Source organism: Callithrix jacchus, chromosome 10 (assembly GCF_049354715.1).
Source record: "Callithrix jacchus isolate 240 chromosome 10, calJac240_pri, whole genome shotgun sequence".
Classification (NCBI taxonomy): domain Eukaryota; kingdom Metazoa; phylum Chordata; class Mammalia; order Primates; family Cebidae; genus Callithrix; species Callithrix jacchus.
In genome coordinates, this window is record NC_133511.1 from 74,476,312 (window position 1) to 74,489,620 (window position 13,309).

The 13,309-nt window shown below is 41.4% G+C and overlaps 1 protein-coding gene across 10 annotated transcripts in view; it reads right to left on the bottom strand.

Moving 5' to 3' along the window:
- The window catches only part of STK33 (serine/threonine kinase 33), a 238,304-nt gene extending 229,278 nt beyond the window's left edge, over positions 1 to 9,026 (bottom strand). For 3 of the 10 annotated variants that reach the window (XM_017977888.4, XM_078339250.1, XM_078339249.1), the window contains exon 1: positions 8,899 to 9,026. The gene's annotated coding sequence lies outside the window, so the exon portion shown is untranslated. Of the gene's footprint in view, positions 1 to 7,979; positions 8,042 to 8,362; positions 8,496 to 8,553; positions 8,803 to 8,898 lie in introns of those variants that run through there. The other 7 variants (XM_078339252.1, XM_035265709.3, XM_078339251.1 and 4 more) reach the window with 4 other exon arrangements.
- Positions 9,027 to 13,309: the final 4,283 nt, after the last annotated feature.

Here is a 13,309-nt window from a genome sequence, read left to right on the forward strand (position 1 = left end):
CTCCATCTCAAAAAAAAAAAAGGTGAAAAGTTCTTTCTTCCCTTGAGGATCAGCACCTTTTCTTTGTGGAAAGTTTCATATGGCCCCTTCTGTTTCTCCCATGAGGCTGTAAAGAAAATCTTAAGGCCTCTTCACCTTGGTAGAGGGCAATCCTTCCTTTGCTCTTCCCTTTCTCCAAGGGTCAAGTGGGAATGAGGTTATGATCCAGAAAAAAAAAAGATGGCAAAGAGGCATCCATATGGGTCTACTTAGAGGCCTTAAGTGAGATTAGAGAGGGAAGCAGCCTGGAAGCTTATATCCTCAGCAGGCCAATTATCTTAGTTCAGGCTGCTCTAACAGAATACCATAGACTGGGTGGCTTAAACAACAAACATTTATTTCTCACAGTTATGGAGGCTGGGAAGTCTAAGACCAAAGCACCAGCTGATCTGATGTGTGGTGGGGGTACTCTTCCTGGTTTGCAGATGGCCACCTTCCTGCTGTGTCCTCACATTGGTCTTTCCATTCCCTTATAAGGTCACTAGTACCATTCATGAGGACTCCACCCTCATGACCTAACTACCTTTGAAATGCCCCCAAATACCAGCACACTGGGGATTTAGACTTCAACACATGAATTCTGACGGGACACAAACACTCAATCCATAGCACTAATTCACCAAATTATATCCCTACTGGAAATTTGGAGCCAAAGTCCTGTTAGCAATATAGAAAGTTTCTTTGCCTGGAATGTCCTTTATGTAGGATGGTGGCATTAACTGGAGTAACAAGGAATTAGCCAAATTTTGTCTCCCCAAAACATGCCTAATGATTGACTTTAACAAGTGAAATGAAGTGTACAACAAACAGGACAACTGAATAGCTACACATAAAAGAATGAATCTGGACATCTACCTCAAATCACAAACAAAAATTCATTCAAAATGGATCCAGAACCGAAATATGAATCTAAAATTACAGAACTTTTAGAAGAAAACATAGGGGTAAATCTTTATGACCTTGTATTAGACAGCAGTATATTTTAGATATGGCACCTAAACCAAATAAATATATATTGGGCTTCATAAAATTAAAAATTTTTGTGCTTCAAGGAACACTACCAAGAAAGTAAAAAGACAATCTACAAAATGGAAGAAAAAATTTGTAAATCAATTATCTGAGAAGAGTGTAGTATCCAGACTACACAAAGAACTCTTAAAACTGAACAAGAAAAAGACAACCCAAATTAAAAATGGACAAAATATTTGAATAGCTATTTCTCCAAAGAAGAGATACATATTGCATATCTTCTGAATTAACACATGAAAGTATCCTAACATCATTAGTTAGGAGTAATAATGTTACTGATATTCAGAAAATGTAAATCAAAACCATAATGAGATACCACTCTACACACACTAGACTGGCTATACTCAAAAAGACAAGTAACAAGTTCTAGTGAAGCTATGGAGAAATGAGAACCCTCATACATTGCTGTGGGGAATGCAAAATGGTACAGCCGCTTTGGAAAACAGTTTGGCAGTTCCTCAAAAAGTTAAACATGGAGTTACCATACGAACAGCATTCCACTCCTAGAGAACCCAGGAGAACTGAAAATATATGTTCACACAAAAACTTGTACATGAATATTCACAGTAGCATTATTCAAAATACCAAAAAAAATGAAAATAACCCAAATGGTCATCAACTGATGAATAGATATACAAAATGTACATAAAGATGGAATTCTATTTAGTCACAAAAAGGAATAAAGTACTAATACATACCACAACAGAAATGCACTTTGAAAACATCATGCTAAGTGAAAGAGGCCAGATACAAAAGGCCACATACTGTATAATTCCATTTATACATTTCCATAACAGGCAAATCTATAGAGAAAGAAAGATTCGTGATTGCCAGAGCTCGGGGACAGGGAGAATAAGGTGTGACTGCTTCTTGGGGGTGATAACAATTTCTGAAATTAAATAGTAGTTATGATTGCTAGCGCCGTTGCTATTTAACCTGTGTGTACTTTAAAAGGGTGAATTTTATGTTATACAAATTATATCTCAATAAAAAAGTGAGGTGCATCTATAAAAAGAAGCCAAGTATACACATTATATGTACCATCAAAGAGTTATGACAGAAAAGCAATAAAGAAGTTAACTTGAAAATCACTGCTGGATACTGGTGTTTACTTTTATAATAACAAATATGAAAAATATTAAATTTTATTGCCATAAACTGAAAACCAAAATAAAAAAGATTGAGAGCAAAATTAATTGGATTTCCATGAAAAATATCCAAGAATAAATATTTGCTTTCTTCCCAATATTTCAGCTGTTTGGAAGCTGAGCTCCTTAGAGCAGATATACGAGCCTCAATGTTAGATTTGCTAGCAGCAAACAAACTTGAAAGAATTCAAGTCTAAGACCCTGAGCCTCAGATGCACTGCCTTTGGTAAACGGTAAATGGATTCTCTCCCAGTGAGCTCTGTCATTGTAGACAAGCATTCCACCATGATAATGACAAAGTAACAGAGTATAACTTTCAATTACCAACATCTCAACCTTGGAGACTGCATGAACATTTGACTTAAAGCTTTTTTATAAGCCTCTGATTAATATGTGTGAGACCAAATGGCCAGTTTTTCCAAATAATCATCAGCTCATGTTAAGAATACTGAATCATAAGCAAACATTTTACACATATGCTATAAAAGTAGAGACATAATACAATATTCTAGAAATGTGCCTGGTATATGATCAGTACCCCATAAATATTTATTGAATGAATGTTTATAATAGTCAATATTGTTTACGAAGTAACTTGATCAAAAATAGGGATCGGTAATAGTATTCCTAAATCAAGTTTATCAATAGAAAATTGTTTTATTTATTTATGAGATGGAGTCTTACTCTGTCACTAGGCTGGCGTTCAGTGGCGAAATCTCAGCTCACTGCAACCTCTGCCCGCCTCCCCCCCACCCCCAGGGTTCAAGCGATTCTTCTACCTCAGCCTCCTGAGTAGCTGGGACTTCGGGTGCATGCCACCACGCTCAGCTAATTTTTGTATTTTTAGTAAAGACAGGGATTTCACCATGGTGGCCAGAATGGTCTCAATCTCTTCACCTTGTGATCCGCTTGCCTCAGCCTCCCAAAGTGCTGTGATTACAGTCATGAGCCATCGCATCTGGCCTCCTTAATTTATTTTTAATGTAATACCACATAATACCACATCCTTATTGATCTTCAAACTGACAAGTCAATGGTTATTAAGAAAGGTAATTAGTCCATTATATGTAAAAAGGACATTCTAATTCTTAAAATTACTGCCCCTCACCTTGTATACTTTTTTTTTTTTTGAGACAGTGACTCACTCTGTCACCCAGGCTGGAGTGCAATGGCTGGATCTCAGTTCACTGCAACCTCCACCTCCCAGGTTCAAGCAATTCTCCTGCCTCAGCCTCCCAAGTAGCTGGGATTACAGGTGCATGCCAGCATGCCTAGCTAATTTTTGTTTTGTTTTGTTTTTTAGTAGAGATGGGGTTTCACCATGTTGGCCAAGCTGGTCTTGAACTCCTGATCTTGTCATCTACCTCGGCCTCCCAAAGTGCTGGGATTACAAGCATGAACCACCACACTCAGCCAAACTTTTTAAAATAAAACAACTTCAGGTCAATAAAACTGCAGGGAGTTGTGAGATGAGTAATTTCTTATGCACTCTACAATTTATTTTAGTTAATAAACTAAGAAAATATGTATTAATAAAGCTGAACAATGAGGTGTCCATTCTTCACATTCTAGAGCTCTGAGATAAATCCAAACAAAACACAATTAGCCTCACTCATATATATTGGAGTTCAGCAGGAAAGGAAATTCTTTCTCAATCACATCTTAAGGAATACCAATTTATCAATGCCAAAAAAGTCAGCAATTAATTTTATATGGCATTTTCCATGTTGTAAGCCTTTTTTTAAAAACAAGAAAGTTATTTCTCAGTATTTAACAACTATAGGTGTTTGAAGTACTACATAGTATCATCAGATGAATAAAAGTAGAAAATAGCTCCAGAGAACACATCTCCTCTTTCAGGATACTTCTTCTTTAAGTCTTTAAGGATAAGCTTCTACAACGTTTGACAGATAAGTCAATGGTTGAAACAGCCATCAGTTCAAACAACTGTCAGAAACTATCTTCCTCAGTCTCCCTTACAGTAGTATAAGCTCTTCTCCTTGCTTCAAGGACACATGAAGACACGAGTACCCACCTTTGTTTCATCCTCTATCAGGTTTTTTATTGGACATCACACTGCTCAGCTTTCTTGTACTTACTTTCTTTACCTCTTGATTTGCTGACATTACAAAATAACATTTTTAAAGCAAATGCAGATAGATAGCTGGTCTCTACATGGGAAGAACTTTCTAAGCATAAAAGTGATGAATCATAAAGGAAAAGATGAACAGGCAGACAACATAAAATTGTTTTAATTTCTATAAATCATAAGCCATCATAAATTAAAGGGCAATTGTGGGGAAAATGCCCCACTTGAAGAAGGGTTAATACCCTCACAGGGTTCAGTGCGTGGCCAAGACAGTGCCCCCAGCATTCCCTCATCCTCTATACAGGAAACTGCAATGTCTCTCCAAAAATAAAAAAGGTTGCAGCTTCTCTCCTGCAGCTTTGAAAATTACTCTGCCTTTCCTTGCCTGTCTTGATCTTTGCCTCCTACCTGGATGCTCTCTTTCTTCCTAGCCCTATTTGACTTAAGTTCACATCAACAGGCAATCAGCCCAGTCTTGATTCCAGATTTTCCCCAAGAAACAGCTTCTGAAACAGTTTTCTACCTTGCTCTGTAGCCTGCAGGCAAGTAACAACTCGTCCCAGGCTCCAGGGATACCTTATCCAACTAATTCCAGCCAAAGCCAAGCAGAGCTTGGGCTGGGGAAGATAAAAATCAAACAATTAAACAACCGCTAAAAAAAAAAACTAAGACTCCAATACAAAAACCATCAAAGAGCTTCTGCAGGTAACTCACAAAAAAGAAATAGCTAATAGCTAACGATAAGATTTCTTAACACTTAAAACATTTAATAATGATAGATGTGGGTCAAAATCAGGAGGTGCCATTTTATCTGTGAAATTAGCAAAGTTTTTAAAATAATAATGCTAATATGGGTGTCATAAAACTGATGGTGGCAATGTAAATTGGCAAATCTTTCTGGAAAACAGTATGACAATGTTTCGATATGTTTTGAGAGCTTCACAATCTTCCTGCCCTTTGACCTCCCAATAATTTCATTTTTGGGAAGTAATCCTTTTTTTTTATTTATTTTGAGATAGGGTCTCACTCCATTTCCCAGGCTTTGAGTGCAGTTGCAAGTTCACTGTAGCCTTGAATTCCTGGGTCAAAGAGATCCTCCCATCTCAGCCTCCTAAGCATTAGGGGCTGGCTACAGGTGCATGCCACCACACCCGGCTAATTTTTTAATTTTTTTGTAGAGATAGGGTCTTGCTATGTTGTTCAGACTGGTCTCAAACTCCTGGCCTCAAGTGATCCTCCCACCTTGGCTTCCAAAACTACTGGTTTTACATACATGGGCCCCCATGCTCAGCCCAGGAACTGATTTTAAGTAATCAAAAAAATGTAGCGAAAAGATCTAAGTGTAAAGACATTCATTACTAAATTTTGTACCTGAGGTCTAAATATTCAATAATATGTAAATTGCAAGTAAATTAAGTTTCATCCATGGTGTGATTATGGAACTAATAGAAATGATATGAGAACTGACCCTTGTATAGTACCGACGAAGGACCATTCCCTGTTCTACGGTTAACTCGTACTAACTCATTTACTTCTCAAAACAGCATGACATGGAGCCTGTGACACAGGCAGGTGCTTGTATCATCTCCATTTTACAGTTGAGGAATCTGAGACCAGAGAAGTTAAATGATTGGCTCAAGGTTACACTAAAGCAGAATCACATATCCTCATCTGAAATTCCAAAACCCAAAAATCTCAGAGAATCAAGTGTTTTCTCTTTTTTAAAAAATTTTCTTTTCTTCAGAGACAAGGTCACCCAAACTGGACTGCAGTGGCGCAATCACAGCTCCCTGCAGCCTGGGGTTTGCTTTGGGGCTCAAGAGATCCTCCCAGCTCAGACTTCTGAGTAGCTGGGACCACAGATACACACCACCACGCCTGGCTAATTTTTAAAACTTTTTGTAGAGATGGGTCTTATTATGTTGCCCAAGCTGGTCTCAAATTCTTAGCTTCAAGTGATCCTCACACCTCAGCCTCCAACAAGAGTCAGTGTTTTCATTAAACTTTTGGCAAACTCATTTGCAAAACCTGACTTAAACTGACAATGAAATCATGTGTTATCCTTATCCTACTTAGAGAAAATTCATTTTACTAAAGAAAAGTTCATGTGTTTGATTACAAAGTTCTGCCCCAGACCCCACCAGATGTGATGCAGTGTCTATACCATGGCATCTTTCCATAAAGTGAAAATTCTGAATTTTAAAACACAACTAGCATCGTTAAGTTTTCAGATAAAGAATTATGACAGAGCTGTGCCAATTCTAAGCCATCCACCTGTGCTCCTAACCACCATGTGATCTTTTCAGAGCCTGTTTAATGACATAGGAAAATGCTTATCATTCAAGTATTTACACAGACACACCTTAAATTGCAATTGTGGTAAGTGCTACTAAGGAGAAATCATTGGCATCAGAAGAACCTATGTTAAGCAGGTTTGTCCTAGACAGTCAGAAGCAGATTTCCTGAGGAAACATTTGACCTGAGATGTGAACAAAAGTTAGGTAAAGAAAAGAGGAAAGAGCACATCTGGCAGGGAGACTATCATATGCAACAGCCCTGTAGTAGGAGGGAAAATGGCACACAAGTCTGAGAAGAATCCAATGTCGGCCAGGTGCGGTGGCTCACTCCTGTAATCCCAGCATTTTGGGAGTCCGAAGCAGGTGGATCACCTGAGGTCAGCAGTTCGAGACCAGCCTGGCCAACATGGAAAAACCCTGTCTCTACTAAAAGTACAAAAATTAGCCAGGCGTGATGGTGGGTGCCTGTAATCCCAGCTACTCAGGAGGCTGAGGCAGGAGAATCGCTTGAACCTGGGAGGCGGAGGTTGCAGTGAGCGGAGATCACACCTCTGCATTTCAGCCTGGGCAACAAGAGCGAAACTCCATCTTAAAAAAAACAAAGCCAATGTAGAATAACTATTTGCCTCAGTTTGCCTGACAGAGCCCCAGGTTAGATCTTTTGTCCTAGTATATAAATAATAACATTCTTTTTTTTTTTTTTTTGAGATGGAGTCTCACTCTTGCCCAGGCTGGAGTGCAGTGGCCCAGTCTTGGCTCACTGCAACCTCCACCTTCCAGGTTCAAGCAGTTCTGCTGCCTCAGCCTCCTGAGTAGCTGGGATTACAGGCACACGCCACCACTCCTGGATAATTTTTGTATTTTTAATAGAGGCGGGATTTCACCATGTGGGTCAGGCTGGTACTTTCTTTTACTCTCAAAAATATCTTGGACTGGATGGTCAAGCATATATATGGTCACCCAACTTTTAGGCCACATTAAGAGTTCTGTCTTTATCCTAAGAATAATGAGAAGCCATGATGGATTTTAAGCTAGAGGAGGTGGGCGGGTAGCATAATCAAATTTTAATTGTTAAAGCAGTACTCCTGCTGCAGGGCAAAGAATGGATGGAACTATTGAAAGGAAAGGGTTAATACCTTTAGTTAGGGGGCTACTACTGGACAACAGATAATGGTGGGTTGGTCTAGGATGATAGTAGCAGAGACAGAGATACTCAGAAGGATCTGAGATTTCGTATGAAGATAAAATGAATAGAACTTGATAATTGTTTGGATATGGAAAGGAAGAAAGTGTGAGGTGTCAAGGATGAGGCCAAGATTTCTGATTTGCAAACTAGATAGAGGTTGGTATGGCTCATTGAGATAACAACAGACTTACATGAGCTAAAAATTTAAAAGTGGGATATATCTGCCTATCCATCACAGTCTAAAGGCACGGGCCTGGAAAACAAGGAGAGAGTTTAGGTTCAAAACTTGTTGATATTCCTTTCCATTCACAGAGCCCTCCTCCAAGGCAGGACCATCCTATTTTCTGGTTACATATTAGAGTTATTTGGTGGTCAGACAAAAAGAAGGTCCTCCTTAGCTGGTGATGTGAGATGGGAGCACTAGACAACTTTTAGCATGCAAACATCCCTTACCACTAAGCTTTTTACATGTACTGTTCACAAAACAGCTTCACATACAAGTTCACTGAAACTCACAACCTTGTGAGAAATTATCATCCACATTTAAGAAACTGAGGGAGAGCACTTAAATTACCTGTCCACAGAGCCAGTACGGGGCTGCTTTATGTCAGCCTATCACCTCCTATGTGCATCCTCTAGGTGCAAGAGACTATCTTAAGGGCAACAAGAAACCTGCCATATAATGAAGTCATACTAGGTACCAGGCTCTAGGAGAAAAAAGAAACTCAACTTCAGAACTTCTAAGGATGTTTCTCACACACTTACCCTACAGTAAGTTCGCTTTAAACTTTCAAAAAGGTTCAAGTCCCAAGATGGGGTGGAGGTGTGAGACAGTGGAGATGAACCCGGGTAGACAGAGACCACCCTAAATACCGGACCGCGGTGGGGGGGAATGAGGTCGCAACGGCTGGGCCCCGGGAGACACTCGAAGGGGTCCGTGAGCTCGGCCGGGTCCCTCTCTGGGGGGCCGTCAGCCTACCGGCAGCTGGAGGCCCAGAGGCCCGTTTGCCCACCGCGTTGCCATAGCAACAGCCAGGCCCGGCTGCGCCCCGGGGCCATCCTCCCCCTCCCGCGGGCCCGCCCTGAGCGGCGACTCCGGGGACCACTCACCGCGGCCGGCAGGCTGGCGGGCCTCCGACAGGTGCGCACACTTCGCGCAAGTTGTAGACAAGCCCGGAATTCTGCACTGGGAGAAACTTTTCGGCCGGCACAGCAGCCGCAGGGCGTGGACGGGGGCCGCGCGGGGACAAACAGCGCAGCGGGTGCAAAGCCCCTTTCCCAAGCCGCCGGGCTGGCCGGGAGGTGCCGGCTGCACGACGCCGCCCATGTGCCCCCGGTGCAGCCCCAGGCGCGTCCGCGGGCGGCTCCCCTTAGGGGCGGACCGAAAATCCCGTCTGGGGCACAGAGGAGCGGCCACATGTATATAAAATACAGCTTTGTTGCAGGAATATCACGGTACTGAGGTGATTGATGCCCAGGCCACTCTTCTCACTCCGGGTCAAACCCTCAACCCCCAGCCAGTTGGAGCTAAGGCTGCAAGCCTTGAAGTGCAGTGCGGGTGTGTGTGGTGGGGGAGTTAGCCTAAAAGCATGTGGAAATGCTGGGGGGAGGGTGTTTGTCCCCACACAGGGGCTGAGAAGACTCCTGACAGATCACATGACGATTCTCACGGAAATATTTTAGCTACAAACCTAGGAGGAACCATCTGAATGCCTGTCCCCGGCAACAGAGGGTCCAGCGGTATGCTAATGGATTTATTGGCCTGAACTAGGAATGGCTTCTGTGGTCCTGGGTCCTACTCTCTAGCAGCTGAGGGGAAGAAATTCAACTCTCCTAGTGCTAGCCTAATTATTTAAGGCAGATATTCTCTAAAATTCAACTGATTGATAGCCGGTAAGTTGACAGGCAGGTGGATTCATTGCATTGCTTAGGGGGAGGTATATTTGGCAACTAGTTCATCCAGTCCTGTTCATCAAAAAACTCAAAATGGTCATAATGGGTAACTGGTAACTTCAAACCACTGGACTAGGCCAGGCGCAGTAGCTCACACCGATAATCTCAGCACTTTGGGAGGCCAAGGCAGGAGGATTCTTCGAACCCAGAAGTTTGAGACCAGCCTGGGCAACATCAGGAGATCCCCATCTTTACAAAATTAAAACCTCCCTGGCCAGTAAAGGGCTACAAGAAATCTACTATATAATGAGGTCCTACTAGGTACCAGGCTGTAGGAAATTTAAAAAGATCTCCTAGGAGAATCTCCCCATCTTAAGGTCCTTAACTTAATCTCATCTGTAAAGTGCCCTTTGCATATAATGTAACATATTCACAGGTTCCAGCCTGGGCAACACAGCCAACCCTGACTCTAAAAACAGAACAAAACAAAACAAAAACTGCCACTGGACTACATTTTGCCCTGCATTAAACCAGGCCATCAACAAACTGTATGTTTGTACCATTGTGTCTTCCCCTTGCAACATTGCCTGTACCAAATCATGTTCAACACTATGCCATTTGCTTATATTAAGAGATGCTGTTTAAGAAATATTCATGATACCTCTGCCTTTACTAGAGGGATTATTTTAAGAATGCTGTTTATTACATCTCTGTAGCAGAATCCTACCAGCTTGTCCCGCCCAGAGCTTTTCAAACTTTTTTGAGCACAATCCACCAAAATATGTTTATATTATCACTCAATACACATGTACTCATATATTTTGTAACTGAAACAAGTTTTATAAAACATTACCCACATCTCATGTGATGCACCCTGATACTTTTAATATCTTTTTAAGGCTGGTTTCTACCCACTAATGGTTTCTTGACCTTCAGTGCAAGTTGCAGTTTAAAAACAGCAGTATAACCAGATGTCTTTTTCTGGAAACTAGCCCTGGATCCTCAGACAAGGTAACCAGGCCAACTGGCTACAGCTGATTGTTCCAGTAGTAGGGATCTGAGTCAAGATATGCCGATCATATCCCTCTCCCAGGAATTTGGAATTAGGACTGAGAGATTTCTTTTTTACTTTTTTTTCAATTTAAATTTTTTTTTATTATTATACTTCAAGTTCTGGGATACAGGTGCAGATCATACAGGTTTGTTACATAGGTATACATGTGCCATGGTGGTTTGCTGCACCCATCAACCTGTCATCTACATTAGGTGTTTCTCCTACTGGTATCCCTCCCATAGACCCCATCCCCGGACAGGCCCTGGGGTGTGATGTTCCCCTCCCTGTGTCTATATGTTCTCATTGTTTAACTCCCACATATGAATGAAAATATGCAGTGTTTGGTTTTCTGTTCTTGTGTTAGTTTGCTGAGAATGATGGTTTCCAGCTTCATCCATGGCTCTGCAAAGGACATAAACAGGACTGAGAGATTTCAGTCTTTCTCTAGGTAGCTAATGTGGAAACACAGAACATCTTTAAAATAGAAAATCAGGGGTCAGGCATGGCGGCTTATGCCTGTAATCCTAGCACTTTGGGAGACTGAGGCGGGAATATCTTTTGAGGCCAGGAGCTCAAGACCAGCCTGACCAATATGGAGAAACCCTGTCTCTACTAAAAATACAAAATTAGCTGGACATGGTGGCACATGCCTATAGTCCCAGCTACTTGGGAGGCTGAGGCAGGAGAATTGCTTAAACCTGGGAGGCAGAAGTTGCAGTGAACTAAGATCACGCCATTGCACTCCAGCCTGGGCAACAAGAGCAAAACTCTGTCTCAAAAAACGAGAGAGAAAATCAGAAGCTGTCACCAGACATGCTTTCTCACCATGTGGCCAAAAGAAATGCAGAAAGCCAGGCTGCAGGGAAAATGGGAAAAGAACAGGAAGGATGAAAAAGATACACAGAGAGAAGAGACCAAAAGAGTTCTTATAGCTTTCCATTCCTAGTCATGGTATTTTCTGAAATGAATTGTTCCTGCCTTTGAATTCCATGTAGAATTTCCAGCTCTTTATAATAAAGTCCACTCTTTTGCTTAGCTAGTAGTTCCGGTGGGGGAATTTCTGTTATTGCAACCAAAGTCAATCTAACTATATTGGTGTTATATGGCTGTAATAACAATTTATCAAAACTTGGTGACTTAAACAATAAAAATACCTTCTCTTGCAATTCTATAGGTCAGAAATGCAACATAGGTTTCACTGGGCTACAGTCAGTGTTAGCAGGGATGTGTTCCTTTCTGGAGACTCTAGGAGAGAATCAGTTTTTAGATTCTTTCCAGCTTCTAGAAGCTACCCACATTCCTTGGTTAGTGGTCCTCTTCCTCCCTCTTCAAAGCCAGCAACACTGCATCTTTCTAACCATGCTTCCGAGGTCATGTCTTCCTCTGATCCTAGCTGAGAAAGGTTCTTGGCTTTTAAGGATCTATGCAATTAGATTAGGCCCACCAAAACAAATCCAGGATAACCTCCCCATTTTAGGGCCCTTAACTTAATCACAGCTGTAAAGTGCCCTTTGCATATAATGTAACATATTCACAGGTTCCAGGAATTCAGATTTGGACATCTATGGGAGGAGAGGCCTATCACACTAATACAATGACTTATATGCCCCATATAGGAGGGTCCATGCAAGAAATATATTTCAATCCTGAGTGCCAGAGAAGAATATTTTTTCCTAGAGAAGTTGACATGACTTTTCTTTATAAAGAAAGCAGACCATGAAATTGATCACATTTCCCTTTCACCTTGGCTTCCAGGAAGACAGTTCCCAAATTTACAACTCAATTTTAATAACTTTGTCAAACTACAGTTTTCATATCTGCATCACAACTTTCTCCTGTTCTCTTTCATTTCCCCTCATTCCTATTTTTTGTCTGTTTTTGTTGTATTGACTGTTATTTTAAACTGCTTCAAATATTTTACACTTGCTCTTTCCTCTCTGTAAGGGTCTGCCCCTATAGCTCCTCAAGCCTGGTTCTTTGTCATCATTGAGATCTCAGCTCACTCACCACCTCCTCGGAGAAGCCTGCTTTGATTTTCCTGCCTAAAATAGCCACACCCCACAGTCTATCACATCTTCCTGCTTTGTTGTCTTAGAGCACTTAACACCATCTAAAACGAACTGTTTGTTTTCTTTGTTTCCTAGCCAGAAGCTAAGCTCCAAGACAGTAGGGACCTGGCCTCTTTGATTATTGCTTGTTCCTAGTGCCTGGAACCTAGTAGCTAGTTAGTAAACATTATGGAATTAATAAATAAAAGAATTAATAGAAGAAAGGAAGGGAGGGAGGGGAAAAAGGTAGGGAGGGAAGAAAGGAGGGAGGGAGGGAGGAAGAAAGGAAAGAAGGAAGAAAAGGGAGGGAGGGAGGGAAGGAGGGAAAAAGGGAGAGGGAAGAAAGGAGGGAGGGAGGGAGAAAGGAAGGGAGGGCGGGGATGGTGGGTTGAAGGAAAGAGACTTTGTTGAACATGGTAAGATATAGATGGATAGGTAAATAGGTAGATAGATAGACTGACAAATAGACAAATATTCATTTCCAGTGTGCAAATGTCACTAATATTTATAGAGAGGAACCAGAGGA